Source organism: Macaca nemestrina, chromosome 11, assembly GCF_043159975.1.
Source record: "Macaca nemestrina isolate mMacNem1 chromosome 11, mMacNem.hap1, whole genome shotgun sequence".
Taxonomy (NCBI): domain Eukaryota; kingdom Metazoa; phylum Chordata; class Mammalia; order Primates; family Cercopithecidae; genus Macaca; species Macaca nemestrina.
In genome coordinates, this window is record NC_092135.1 from 84406998 (window position 1) to 84423452 (window position 16455).

A 16455-nucleotide genomic window follows, 5' to 3' on the forward strand; every position below is an offset into this window, starting at 1 on the left:
TAACGTGAAAGACTGTAAAAGTTAAAACCAAAAAATATTAAAAACAAAGGCAGCGTTTCTGTCATATAAAAGGAAATTGTATCACAACCTACAAATAAGCAAATGTAAATTAATAACTGTGATTAAATGCAAACATTATACTCCCATCAGAGCTCACTGTGTATGTAAGAAGCAGAAACCTCCTTTGGCAATTAGTAGATTGCAATAATAGTGTGCAGTTTTGTAACAGAACATTTTGTTACTTTTCAAACCTTTGGGTTTCTATTTTTAGTATATTCTATTAAACAATTTGAGATGGTAAAAAGAAAACCATTTAACTGCTTCTGAGGTTATGAAAACTCCTTGGGTATCTGAAATGATCTAACTTTAAAATAATTATTATTACTTTGTTAAGTATTGAGTGCTCATGTAATTCACAATTATTTGCCTTCTCACCAGGCAGATCATCTAGGATGAAATTACAGAAAAATTAAGGAATGGTGTATCAGATATACAAGTAGTTTTGAATTCAAATTTGATTATTTAAGTAGTAAACTTCACATTGCTTAATTTCTTAATTATCCAGGAAAAAATTTCAAGTGAAATACCAAATATGTGGAAAGAAGAAAATACGTGAATACAAAGAGAATCCTAACTCTTGTCACCAAGAGAAGAACGGGGTTGATGTGCTGCTTTAGAGCTGTAAACTTGTTGTGACACCTGGTGGATATTGTTGAAAAGGCACGTAATACAGCAAAAGAAACTACTGACAGAGCAAACAGACAGCCTACAGAATGGGAGAAAATATTTGCAAACTAAGCATCTTACAAATCTATAAGTAACTTATAAATAACTTAAAACAAATTTAGAAGAGAAAAATAACCCCTAAAAGAGTGGGCAAAGGACATGAAAAGACACTTCTCAAAAGAAGACATACATGTAGCCAACAAGCATATGAAGAAAAGCTCAACATCACTGGTCATTAGAGAAATACAAATCAAAACCACAATGAAATATCATCTCACACCAGTCAGATGGCTATTATTCAAAAGTCAAAAAATAACAGATGCTGGCAAAGTTGTGGAGAAAAGGGAACACTTACACACTGTTGGAGGAAGTGTGAATTAATTCAAACATTGTGGAAAACAGTATGGCAATTCCTTAAAAGCTAAAAGGAGAACTACCATTCCACCTAGCAATCCCGTTACTGGGTATATACCAGAGGAATATAAATCATTCTATCATAAAGACACATGCTCATTAATGTTCACTACAGCACCATTCACAATAGCAAAGACGTGCAATCAACCTAAATGCCCATCAATAACAGATTGGATAAAGAAAATATGATACATATACACCTTGGAATACTATGCAGCCATAAAAAAGAATGAGATAATGTCTTTTGGGAAAAATAGATGGAGCTGGAGGCTATTATCCTTGGCAAACTAACGCAGAAACAGAAAACCAAATGCTGCATGTTCTCACTTATAAGTGGAAGCTAAACAATAAGGACTTATGAACACAAAAAAGGAAACAACAGACACTGGAGTCTACTTGATGGGACAGGGTGGGAGAAGGGGGAGAAGCAGAAAAGATAACTACTGGGGACTGGCTTAATACCTGAGTGATGAAGTAATATGCACAACAAACCCCTGTGACACGTTTACCTATGTAACCAACCTTCACTTGTACCCTAAAACCTAAAATAAAAGTTAAAAAAAAAAAAGAGAAAAGGCATGTGATAGATAGCCATGTGCAGTTAAACTCAGCAGCCAAGAGCCCCCTTGGGCTATTGAGTACTTCAGGTGCAGCCAGCCAAAAATGAAGATGTGGTGTTCAAAGACCTTGTATTAAAAAAAAAATACATAATATCTAATAATGTTTTATATTGGTTACATGTTGAGATGATAATATTCTGGCTATATTTATTAAATAAAATATATTAAAACTGATTTCACCTGTTGCTCTCTTTTTTTCCTATTTGGCTACTAAAAATTTTAAAGTTATATATATGGTTCACACTTGTGGTTTATATTTCTATTGGATAGTGCTGTGATAGAATCTAAGGCTTAAATATTATTAAGGTAAAAAAATTTCTCAGTGTCTTTGTGAGAATAGGAAAAAAATGTATGTAATATATGATTAACATATGGTAGACAAAATTTTAACATGGCTTCCACTAGTCCACATCCTTTCATACCTCCCCACTGGGGTAGGCGGTTTCTGTGAATAGAATGGAATATCATTCCCTTCAATGAGGGTATATTGTATGGCAAAGGTAAAGGGATTTTTGCAGATGTAATTAAGGCTTCTAATTAGCTGACTTTGAGTTAATCAAAAGGGAGATTACGCTGGATGGGGCCTGGCCTAATCAGATGAATTCTTAAAAGACACTCAAAGCAGCAGCAGACACTCACCTATTGGCCTATAAGAAGCAAACTGCCATGTTGTAGGGAGAGCTACATGGCAAGGAATGTCAGACAGCCTCCAGGATTTGAGGAATCTGTCCTTCAGCTATAAGAAATCAAATTCTGCCAACAACCAGTGAGCTTGGAAGAGGAGGCAGGCCTCAGATGAGGCTGCAGCTCTGTCTGACAGGTTCACTGCAGCCTTGTAAGACCCGGAGCAGGGGCCCAGCTAAGCTGTGCCTGGATTCCTTACCCACAGAAACTGAGAGATAATAAGTGAATGACATTTTAAACTGCTAAGTTTGTGGTAATGTTTTGCAACAGTAGAAAACTTAAGATTTGAACTTTTTGTAACTTTATTTTTTGTGTTAGAATATCATTGGTTTTTCTTTTTTTATCTAAGACATATTCATCATAAGAAATCAAAATCAGCAATGAAAACCATAACTTTATTATAGTATATAGTTTACTATGGCATGCATTTTATCATAGCATACATAATGGAAACAGAAATAAAAACAAGGAAATCATATCAAATTTAATATAAACTTCTCAATTGAGCTGTGCTATGTAAATTATAATAGCTTCAACCCAGAGCTCTTTTGAATTTAAAGCAGTGATGCATCTTCTTATTTCTTCTTATTTAGTGCTATTTTGGCACTTAAAGTCAAGAGGCTTCTAATAGTGAAGAGACAAATGGGTACCAGTAAAAGAAAACCAGGACAAGTGAAGAGATAAAGCCAATCCCTGTGAGCTCATATACCTACTTTGGGACCTCTAAACAGATCTTCGAATGATCTAAAAATTAATCTAGTATCAGAGACTTCACTCTGCTCCCTTGAATTCCCAAAATTCATACACAGTCTTGACCCAATTTATCAAGTTGAAGATTAGTTCAAAGAGTAGTGATGTATAAAACGTCATGCCCTGTAGCTTTGGCAATGACTCTGGAGATGATGGCTGCAACTCTAGCTCCTTCAGTCAACTTCCTGTTCATCAGATTCACCATAATCTTCCTAGGCTCCTGAGCCTTTGCACTTACAGTTTGCTTTTCCTGGAATACACTTTTCATTGCTTGCACACCTGGAAAAGGCTACTTCTATTATGAACTTTTCTCACTTCCTTCTGTTGTCTCCTTGTATAGCTTTTGCTTTTTCCCTCCAATTAAGTGTTTCTTCTATTCATTGACACTGACTAGGAGAATAAATGTGGCAATATGGCTTGGTATTCTTGTGATTACCTATACTGACTTCATCAGAGTCAGTGAGAGTGCCATAGGTTTGTAGTAACCAAAAAATTCTCAAATGTGCAGGCTTAAATATATGTATCCATACAAAAAGAAACAAAATCAAAAACTGCTCCTCTCTTTGCTGCTCCTGCTCCTGCTCCTCCTGCTGCTGCTCATCCTCCTCCTCCTCCTTCTTCTTTTGAGACAGTCTCACTCCTTCACCCAGGCTGGAGTACAGTGACATGATCTCAACTCACTGCAACCTCTGCCTCCCAAGCTCAAGTGATTCTCCTGCCTCAGTATCCTGAGTAGCTGGGATTACAGGCACATGCCACAACACCCGGCTAATTTTTGTATTTTTGGTAGAGACACGTTTTCGCCATGTTGGCCAGGCTGGCCTCAAACTCCTCACCCCAGATGACCCACCTGCCTCGGCCTCCCAAAATGCTGGTGGTATCACAGGCATGAGCCACCTCACCCAGCTATGTTTCTTCTCTTGACCAGGGATTGCAAAGATGCACACCTAGGCTTTCCTCATTTGCATGTTGTAATTATAGGGTGTTACACATCTCATTTTTGTTATACCTACCTGTTTCTGCTGATATTAGATCAATTGATCTATTTTCTCATATCCTTGCATTTTGGCTTCTTATTTTTGGAAGAGGCCTTTTTTCCCTTAAATTAGTTTTTACTATGTCAACACATTTCCAAAATACTATAAGACCTACTTTTATATTCAATTAATATCTTGTTACCCTAAGGCAGAGTTAGTGGTTCTTGGCACTATAGTTTCAGAACACTTTGCAGAGTTCTGTTACAGAATTTAACATGTTGTATAGTAACTACTTCACGTCTAGATCTACTATTAAATTAAGAATAGGGGCCACACCATATTCAACATTGCATCCCTAACCTCTAGCAGGCAATAAAATAAAACAAAATAGAATATACTAACAACTTGAATTAAAACCTCAGGGAGCTTCATCAAAACATTTAAAACAAACCTGCATTATTTCCAGTAGTAAACTTCCTTCCCTCTGCAACAAGCTGATTATTTCGTTGGCTGAACTAGATCTACAATGAGGTGGTGTGACAAATGGGGAATTGGGGAAGGGGAGGGAGGCCTGGGTGTGAGGTTACAATGTTTTGTGTAGTCTTCCCCCTGCCCTCCACACCCCTATGCCTAATCAACTAACCACTGTCATTGTCTAAGGTTTCAGGGTCAGAACCTCTTAAACAAGGTATTTAAGAAGTTAAGAAGTTGCCAAAAACATGACTTTCTTGGAGGTGAATTTGATGTTTTAGATTATATTTGATGTTTTAGATTATAGAAATTGAAAGTGAGAGTAGGTAAAAAGAAGAATATAGTTCTTAAGGGAAAGAAAAAACTAAGACTATGCTCCTATTTTCCACAGTGAAGGTCATAAGTGTCCTTGAGGTATTTTGGTTAGCTTCACTTCTCATTAACTGGTGATATTTATTTTGATAATTACAGTGTAGAAAGGTTTTTTTAAAGGGAACATTTTCTGACTCCTATATTTATCTGAGTTATTATCTTTCTATGAGCTTAGCTATTGTTTGAGCCCATCTCAGCCAAGTTTATTGGCAATTCCAGTCTATTTGCCAACAACTTAAGAAGCATTCATTTTAAACTAAAGTACACCCCAATCCTTAGATGAAATCCTGCCTCAGGTTCATAACGCCAAATCAATAGAATCATTCAAATCCAAGGTTAACTCTTATCTTGGAACCAAGCTCATTCCTATTGATTAAACTTTTATTTTTGTCTTATTATGAAGAACAAAAGGACCTTGGCAGTGGCCGCAGAAAGAAAGGTGCAATAAACAATCCATTTATGTCCCTTTGTAACATCAATTAATTCATATAATTTTGCTTTCAATTTTATTCCAAATATAATAGCATGTCTCCTTGTCTATAAGAATTATTTTTTCCCAATTGACGGAAAGTTTTTCAAATACCAACTATTCAGTGTTTTTAAAAAAAATGCTGGGGGAATAAGAGGAATGAGAAAAAAACAGACAGGTAGCACATGAAACAGTTATAGCAGATTTCTATAAAATTAGAGAAAAAAAGTTTGTGAATGTTTAAGAATTAATCTGTTTTTCTGTATGGAGAGTCCTTAAATGGCTAAAAGCAGATCAGTCATTCAATCTGGCAATCCCACTATTGGGTATCTACCCAAAGGAAAAGTCATTATATGAAAAACACACTTGCACACATATGTTTATAGCAGCACAATTCACAATTGCAAAGATGTGGAACCAACCTAAATGCCTATCCACTAATGAGTGGATAAAGAAAATGTGGTATATATGCACGATGAAATACTACTCAGCCATTAAAAGGAACGAAATAATGTCTTTTGCAACAACTTAGATGGAGCTGTAGGCCATTATTCTAAGTGAAGTAACACAGGACTGGAAACAAAAACCACATGCCCTCACTTATAAGTGGGATCTAAGCTATGAGTAAATAAAGGCATACAGAGTGACACAATGGACTTCAGAGACTCAAAAGAATGAGGGTGGGAAGGGGGCTAGGGATAAAAAGCCACACTTTAGGTATAACGTGCACTACTCTGGTGATGGGTACACTAAAATCTCAGAATTCACCACCATATAGTTCACCCATGTAACAAAAAGCCATTTTGTACCCCAAAAGCTATTGAAAAAAAAAAAAAGGCTGTATACCTTAAGTAAATACAATTTTGTTTTTTAAAAAATCTGTTTTTAAAAGAATTTTAGTTTACAAAACTTGGCACTAGCAAATGCTTGATGTTTTTATTCTTCCTATTTTTTCCTTGTGGACATTTTGATATCCTTTTTATTTTGTCTATGGTGACAAAAGCAAATATACAGGTAACCATAATAATAAAAGATTTATAAGAGCAAAACCAAAGTTTTTCAGAGAAGAAGAAATTCTGACTCAAGACTGCATTATCAACTCTTGCCTGAATTTCCAGCCTTCTGGTCTGCCCTACACATTTTCAGACTCATCAGCCCCCAAAAACACATGAAGCAATCCAAAACTAAAGATACTAATTAATTAATTTTATTTCCCTGGAGAACTCTCATGGATAAAATAGGTATGAATGGTATTTTCAACTATAAACAGGTATGCAAGAAATATCAAATTTCTTTTATTTTACTTAAATCAAATTAATTCCAACTCCAAGTGCCCATCACACAGGCCAGCAGGAAATTCAACCTAGGTCCTAAGAGGTCACAAGCATCCTTTCATCTTGCATTATCATGTTCTCCTTTGATATCTCATTTTCCAAGGTCACTTAGTCCCTGCTATAATTTCAATAGTTGTACCCTCCAAAATTCATGTTGAAATTGAATCCGCAAAGTGGCAGTGTTGACAGGTGAGTCCTTTAAGAGGTGAATGTGTCATGAGGGCTCTGCCTTCATAAATACATTAATATATTCATGAATCAATGGGTTAAAAGGGAAATGGATTAATAGGTTATCATGGGATTGGAACTAGTGGCCTTATAAGAAAAGGAAAAAAGACCTGAGCTACCATGTTAGCACATTCAACACCCTCACCCTGTGTCACTTTGAGACTCTGCAGAGAGCCCCCACCAGTAAGAAAGCCCTCACTAGATGCAGCCCCTCAACCTTGGACTTTTCAGCCTCCACAACCGTAAGAAATAAATTCCTTTTCTTTACAAATTATCCAGTTTCAAGTATTTTGTTTAAGCAACATAAAACAGACTAATACAGTCAGTCCCTAAAGGAAGACAGCTCCGCTTATCCCATGTCAAACTTCAGTGCAGGAATATTTGTCAAAGCAGGGAGTCCCGTTGCCCTGGGCCCAGGAGAAACACAAAGTTAAACCACTCAACTGTCTTGCCAGTTCCTGCGGGTACTGTCAGAGAATATAGCGTGGATCACCACTATTCTTGGTAGTCATAAAGCTCTAGTCTCAGTTTTGGGGAATTTATCTTCCCTCACTCATTTCCATCAAAGGAATTCAGCTTTCTCCTCTATCCTGAATATTTTTCAGAAGCTCTCTCCATTAAACAAAATCCAAGAAGGCAAGCTATTAGCAAGCAACATCTCCTTTCTATCAAGTAATAAAAATTTGTCTTGAGAAAGAAGAAAGACAAAATTTTCTACCAGTAATGAAGGGGAGTATAAACATCAGAGGAACAAAATTCAATGTATCAAAAAATGATCATATTCAGTGGTATGTTAACCAACGAGTTCTGTGGGAAAGAGGAGGGAAAAATAACTCTAATTTGTAGGATTTGCCTGTTTCCATGTTGTAAATGTTCCCATTGCAGTTGATTTCAAGCTAACCATTTGACATCACTGAGCACAGAGTTGGAAAGAGATGTGCAGTAGCACATAATTATGTAATATTTCTACTACACAGATACAATAGACATAACCTCAAGAGCATGGATAATGCTGATATGCATTACCTTTGTTAACAATACAAATTATTTTCTTGTACATTTGAATAATTTAGTTTTTTAATAATGGCTTTTTCATGGCTGGGGCACACAATTTCTGAAAATTTATCAATCCACTTTTATGAACCAATACTAGCTACAAAAAATGTCAAAAGTCAAATGGTAAGCTGCAGTACAACACTGATCTTAACCACACAATGAAAGACCACAAGCATGACTTTGATAAGAACACTTGCTATGCTCTGAATGTCTGTATTCCTCCAAAATACAGACATTTAAACCCCAAGCTGATGGTATTTAGAGGTTGGGCCTTTTGGGCAGTAATTAAGTCATGAGGTCTCTGCCATCATGAATGGGATTAATGCCCTTATAAAAGAGACTTCACAGAGTTGTCTGGCCCTTCCATCTCTTTTGCAATGTAAGGACACAGCATTGTGTCTTCTGCCATGTGAGGACACAACAACAAGGCACCATCTTGGAAGCAAAGAGCAAATTCTTACCAGAGGCTGGTGCCTTGACCTTGGACTTCCCAGCCTCCAGAACTGTGAGAAATAAATTTAGGTTATAGCCTATTATTTATAAATTACCTGTCTATGGTGTTTTGTTACAGCAGCAGCAATAGACTAAGACTACCTATGTAATGAAAATTGGCTCTGCCTCTGCAAACAAGGGAAGTAGACCTAAAGTTTTTTTTTTTTTTACCTCTTCAGGACAGACAGACAAACCTGGCCTGCTCAAATGAGAACAGTCACCCAGGCTATGAGATCAACTCGTTGCTTACCATTTATAACAGCTGCACTTAAACTTGTTCTCATGACCATTTTTTCTGAACTCTTAAAAATATTGCGAAACCAAAGAGCTTCTGTTTATGAGAGTTAATCTCTCAATCCTTGCCATATTAGAAATTAATTCTGAAAAGTTTCATTAATATCCATTTTAAAGTAACAATAGTAAACCTATTAAATAGGTTGACATGTTTAGTACACTTCTATTTACATAATAGCATATCTTATGAAAAATAACTATATTTTCCAGAAAAGTAAAGTAATAAGAAAGGTAACATTGTTTCACAACTTTTCAAATCTCTTTAATGTCTCTCTTAATAGAAAACAGCTGGAAAATGGATTAAGATAGTCTAATAGTCCATGAGGATCTGAATATTGTCCACAACCACTCAAGTGAAATTAGAAGTGGATCTTCCCCTATTCAGATAAGATCACAGCCCTGGCAACCCCTTGATTGCAGCCAGAAGTCACAGTAAGCCAAGACCAGATTTCTTTTTTCTTTTTTTTTTTCTTTTGAGATGCAGTCTTTCTCTGTCACCCAAGCTGGAGTGCAGTGGCACAATCTCAGCTCACTGCAAGCTCCACCTCCCGGATTCACACCATTCTCCTGCCTCAGACTCACGAGTAGCTGGGACTACAGGTATGCGCCACCACGCCCGGCTAATATATGTGTGTGTGTGTGTGTGTGTGTGTGTGTGTGTGTGTGTGTTTAGTAGAGACGAGGTTTCATCATGTTAGCCAGGATTGTCTCGATCTCCTGACCTCGTGATTCGCCTGCCTCCGCCTCCCAAAGTGCTGGGATTACAGGCATGAGCCACCACACCCAGCCAGACCAGATTTCTAACAGACAGAAAGTATGAGATGATAGATGTTTGTTGTTTTAAACCAATGAGTTTCCGGGAATTCATTACATTGCCATTGAGAACTAATACAAAAGGAATAGTTGCTCAACACTCATTTATTTATTCAATGAATGTATGGATTGAATGTGTGTGTACCAGTTACTATAAGAGGAGAGGAGAAGCAGATGTGACTCTGACATGGGCCCTCGACCCTTGAGGAACCAGTCTGATGAGGGAGATAAATAGGAAAATAGATGGCATACAATACCTATAATGCAAATATAGGAACAAATTATGTGAGACTATAAAAAGCAAAATAACTAACTCTATTTGAGAAGGCTTCACTACCATTTGGAATAGCTCATAAAGGTTGAGCACATTTAAGACTCTGGCAAGTGGCACTGATTCAATAGGAGCTGCTACTTCAGGAATCAAACCAAGGAGTCTACATGTAATCATTTCTGAACCACCTACATGCAGTTATTAAATAAAGCCATGAGAGGAAATAAGATTTCTTCAGGAAAAAAAACATATGGATAAAACCCAAAACTTAAGACTCAGGCAGGTAAAAGATGAGAAGACAATACTTGATTGATTTGATAATAAATATGATGTCATGCAGTGTTTGCCAGAGACGACTTTGAGGGGAAAAGGCAATTGAAAAATCTTGCTGAAGGAGATCATTTTAAGAATTGTTTAAATTATGTATAGAAAATGTTTGGCCATACAAATAAGAAAGAAAATTACTCCCCACTCCCTTTGGTAAAAATGATGAATCACAGTTCCCACATAGTAAAAATGATGTTTTTAATATTAAGAAATTTAACATCTGAAATAAGCAAAATTGACTGTTATGTCTTACTAATATCTCAAGTTAATATCGTATGCAAAAACTGGAGTTTTTTTTAATAAATTAACTTTATGGACAGAAAAATACATACTTTTGTAAGTTAATTTAAAACTACAAAACAAAAATTTTTGCAGTTATAAGTTAATCACTTTTTTAAAAAAACAATTTCCCTAAGGTATATCGAGCAGAGTATCAAGAAGAAAGTTGATAAATACTGGTCAAACTGAAAACCAAACACTAGTAAAGTCTGTGCTACCTAATGATTTAAAAACCTGGACTTTGAAGTAGGAAGAGGGTCCTGGCTCTTCTACTTAAAAAGTGAGTCTAGACAATTAATGTAAGCCTCAGTTTTCTAACAAAAACAGAGATTATCATAACTACACCATCAAAACCAGGTTTTCGGAACTCATATTAGGTAAGACGTGTGAATACACCTTGAAACATTTAACTCATTATATGATTCTTGTAGTTATCCAGGAAAAGATATCACAAATAGACATTAAAACTATTTTTCATATTACAGCAATTTAAAAACTTCCTTCTATTTAACCGACAAAAAGTGTATCTTGATTTTTAGCCTTGACATATGGCAGTAAAACACGAATTACAAATTGGATTTGCACATAAATGTCAGAAAAACTTCCCTGATTTTTCATCGGAAATGTATTCCATTTGGAGGATCTGTTACATTTCCATAGGAAGTTAATAACTTGATCAAAGCCATGAAATAAAGTTTGCTGCATTTATTTAGTCTCCTTTTACACAATGGCTTTTCCAAATCTGTGTGTGCTACTTTTGCCCCACAATGTGAAAAGGAGACCATTAACTGCAGGATACCATTTGCTATGTAGATTTTCGGGTCTTGTTTGCACTTGATATTTGAATTAATATATCCCAGTTCTCCCTCCAATTTACTTGTACGTTTATTGTAGCTGGTTAAAAGAAAAAAAAAACTGCAGGTAAGTCAGGTAATAAACTGTGAGTCAGCAGGCCATTTATCTTCTGTAATAAATAGGAGTCAGAAAGTCGCACAGAAAATTGGGCTATATTATTCAATAAGGCATTCGGTCATGAATCAACGTGTTACTTCCTCCACACCATTCTGCAGGCCTCAATGAAGTAACAAAAATGTTTTTCCTCTAATAAAAGTAGTATATTCCTTTTTTTAAAAGTCCTTTTCTCACAAGAACACATAGAAAAGGATATATTTAAATACATCAAAAACACCAATTAGGATGATTTTCTCTAGCAGTACTCAATAGGAGATGAAAGGAAAGGAGAGAAAAGGTACTGTGGAAAGATAGATCAAAAGGAGGGAAAGATGATTTTACATGGGCTCAGAATGCATCCCAGTAAGTTCATAAGTTACTACAATCCCTGCCCGCTTACTTTTAGTCAATGACCACTTCAAAAAATAAAAACAGTCAACTGTTGACAGAAACTCACCTCTGCTTATATCTACCTACAAATATCTATATTTTTGTCAATTCATACTCTATTTCCTCTTATCTCACAGAGACTGGTACTTTCTCCACTTTCCAAAGGAGAACACCTCTCTCTATGTTCTCTATCTTTTCTTTCACCTCCCTGATTGTGCTTTGTCAATAATTCAGTTACAATTTCTGCATCTAGGATGCCTTCAGCCTCTCAATCTATAAACACATTCAAGCTTCCCCACCATCTTAAATGTATCTTTTCCTACTTTTTGTCATTCCCACAATCTACTTTGTTTAACTGCCAATATCCTTAAGTCATTTATATTTACTGTTCCCACATTCTATTTGATTTTTCTAGCCATTATAATACGGCTTCCATCACCACCAACTCCAATCAAGTTGATCTCATTTAAGCCACCAGTGTCCTTCTAACCACACCCAAAGGGCTTCTTCAGTTGTATCAAGATCATTTTCCTGCAGCATTCGACACCATTTCTCTTCTGAAAACTCTTTCTTCTTCGTTTTCTCAACACAACTCTCTTTCCTTATCTCCCTTCTACTCCTTGTCTTTTCTTCTTCAGTGTCTTCGTGTTAATTATTTATTACTGTGTAACAAATTATCCTAAGACTTAGTGGCTTGACACAAAAAGAATCAAATACCTAGGAATACAGCTAACCAGAGAGGTAAAGGGTCTGTACAATAAAAATTATAAAACACTGCTCAAAGAAATCAGATGTGATACAAATATATGAGAAAACATTCCACACTCATGGATAAGAAGAATCACTATCATCAAAATGTCCATACTGCACAAGCCAATATATAGATGCAATGCTATTCCTATTAAACTACCAATGACATTCGTCATGGAACTAGAAAAAAACTATTTTAAAATTCATATGAAATCAAAAAAGGGCCAAAATAGCCAAGGCAATCCTAAGCAAAAAGAACAAAGCTGGAAGCATCATGTTATCCAATTTCAAACTATACTACAAGGCTACAGTAACCAAAACAGCATGGTACTTGTACAAAAACAGACACACAGACCAATGGAATAGAATGGAGAGCCCAGAAATAAGCGTGCATGCCTACAACCATCTGATCTTCAACAAAGCTGACAAAAACAAGCAATGGGGAAAGGATTTCCTATTCAATAAATGGTGCTGGGATAGCTGGCTAGCTATATGCAGAAGATTAAAACTGGACCACCTCCTTACACCATATATAAAAATTAACTCATGATGGATTAAAGACTTAAATGTAAAACCCAAAACTATAAAAACCCAAGGAGACAACAGCATTAGTCTGTTCTCATGCTGCTAATAAAGACAGTTTATAATGGAAGTTTATAAAGGAAAGAGGTTTAATTGACCCACAGTTCCACATGGCTGGGGAGGACTCACAATCATGGTAGAAGATGAATGAAGAGCAAAGTCACATTTTATATGGCAGCAGGCAAGACAGCTTGTGCAGGGGAACTCCCCTTTGTAAAACCATCATGTGAGACTTATTCACTACCATGAGAACAGTATGGGCTAAACCATCCCCATGATTCAATTATCTCCATTTGGCCCCGCCCTTGACATGTGGCTATTATTATAATTCAAGGTGAGATTTGGGTGGGGAGACAGCCAAACCATATCAACAACCTAGGCAATACTGCTTTGGACATAGGACCTGCAAAGATTTCATGACAAAGACATCAAAAGCAATTGCAACAAAAGCAAAAATTGACAAATGGGATCCAATTAAACTTAAGAGCTTCTTCACAGCAAAATAAACTATACACAGAGTAAACAGAGAACCTACAGAATGGGTGAAAATATTTATAAACTATGCATTTGACATAAGTCTAATATTCAGCATCTATAAGGAACTTAAACAAATTTACAAGCAAAAACAACCACATTAAAAAATGGACAAAGGACATGAGCAGACACTTTTGAAAATAAGACATACATGTGGCAAACAAGCACATGAACAAAGCTCAACATCACTGATCATTAGGGAAGTGCAAATCAAACCCACAATGAGGTACCATCTCACACCAGTCAGAAGGGCTTTTATTAAAAAGTCAGAAAAAAATGCTGGTGAGGTTGCAGAGAAAAGGAAATGTGTATACACTGTTGGTGGGAGTGTAAATTAGTTCCATTGTGGAAAGCAGTGTGATGACTCCTCAAAGAGCTAAAAGCAGAACTATCATTCAACCCAGCAATCCCATTACTAGGTATATACCCAAAGGAATATAAATTGTTCCACCACAAAGACACACGCACGTGAATGTTCACTGAAGCACTGTTCACACTAGCAAAGACGAGGAATCAACCTAAAAGCCCATCAGCAGCAGACAGTATAAAGAACTTGTGGTACATACACACCATAGAATACTATGCAGACATAAAAAAGAACAAGATCATGTCCTTTACAGGAACATGGATGGAGCTGGAGGCCATTATGTTTAGCAAACTAATGTAGGAACAGTAAACCAGATACCACATGTTTTCACTTGTAAGTGGGAGCTAAATAATGAGAACCAATAGAAATAGAGGGTAACAACAGACACTGGGCCTACTTGAGATTGGAGGGTAGCAGGAGGGAGATAATCCGGAAAAGTAACTATCAGATACTATGCTTAGTACCTGGATGACAAAAAATCTATACATCAAACCCTCATGACACGAGTTTACCTGTATAACAAACCTGCCCATGTACCCCTAAACCTAAATAAAAGTTAAAATAATTTAACAGGGCTAGGTGCCATGGCTCATGCCTGCAATCTCAGCACTTTGGGAAGCCGAGGTGGGTGGATTACCTGAGGTCAAAAGTTCAAGAACAGTTTGGCCAACATGGCGAAACCCCGTCTCTACTAAAAATATAAAAATTAGCTGGGCTTGGTGGCTCAAGCCTTTAATCCCAGCTACTCTGGAGGATGAGGCAAGAGAACCACTTGAACACGGGAGGTAGAGGTTGCAGTGAATGGAGATTGCACCACTGCACTCCAGCCTGGGCAACAAGCACAAAACTCCATCTCAAAAAATAATAGTAATAACAATTAAATAGACAATAACTTAGTAGCTTGAAACAGCAAACATTAATTATCTCAAAGTTTCTGTTGGTCAGGAATTTAGAAATGTCTTGGGGGAAAGGGAAAACACCCTTCTGGCTTAGAGTCTGTCTTGAGGTTACAGTCAGATAATGTCTGGGGCCATAATAACCTAAAGCCTTCAGTGGGGCTAGAGGATTCATTTCCACAATGGTTCACCCATGTGGCTGTTGGTAAAGGTCTTAGTCTGTCACTAGCTTTTTACAGATGTCTCAGTTCCTCACTGGCTCTTAGCAAGAAGCCCTGGCTCCTCACCACATGGATCTCTTCACAGGCTGCTTGAGTATTTTCACAACATGACAAATAGATTTCACCAGATTGAACAATGAGGGAGAGGGAGACAGAGAGAGTGAGAGAGAGACAGAGAAAGCAAGCAAGCGAGTGAGAGACAGAGAAAGCTACAGTACTTTTTATGCCATAGAAATTATACACTGTTACTTCTGCTTTAATTGTATTTATTGGGAGTAAGCCATTAAATCCAGCCCAACACTAAAAAGGAGAAGAATTAAACTCCACCTCTTAAGAGTATCAATTAATTTATGAACGTATTTTATACTACCACAAACTTCTACATTTTATTTCCTGAATGTTGCTGTTACTTAAGGGTCTTACCTCTGTCCTCTTATCATCTTATTCACCTTTCCTGGGTGTTCTCAACTATTCCCATTGTTTCAATTGTCATCTATATTATAGATGAATCTAAAATCAGTTTCTAGCCTCGATCCCTTTCCCAAACCCGTATTTGTATTTTCAACTGCTTATCCTACATCTTCAACTAGAAAGCCAGTACAACCTGTCCAAAACTAAACTTCTGTTTTTCTTCTCCTTTGCTCCAATTTGGCTCTTTATATCTTCAACCCAATTACCCATGTTAGAAAACATGAATCATCTTCAATTCCTACTTCTCCTTCTTACCTCTCATATCCCTTGATATGGATTTATCCTTACTGTTTATGTCTTCTAAATAACTCTCAATTTATTTTCTTCTCATCATCATTACCATCTTCGTACACGCTGTCATCATTCCTCTCCAACTCTACTGCAGTAGCCTAATAATTGATTTTCCTGTCTCGTCTCTCCCCATTCTAATTTATTTTGTCAGATTTCTCTTGGCTAAAATATAGATCTGAGATCATATATCTCTATAAAAACCTTGAATAGCCCACCAATAACCAGTTTAAAGAGTCCAAGCTCTTTAAAATGATACATAAGGCCCTTTAAAATCTGATCCTAATATGTTTTAGCTTCATCTCGTCAAATGTCTCAAGAAATTTTCACCAAATCATTGTCATTCCCTGAAAATGCCATGCACTTTCACACATTCACATATTTGCACATGCTATTTCCTCTGCCTGCAATACCCACTACTCTCTGCT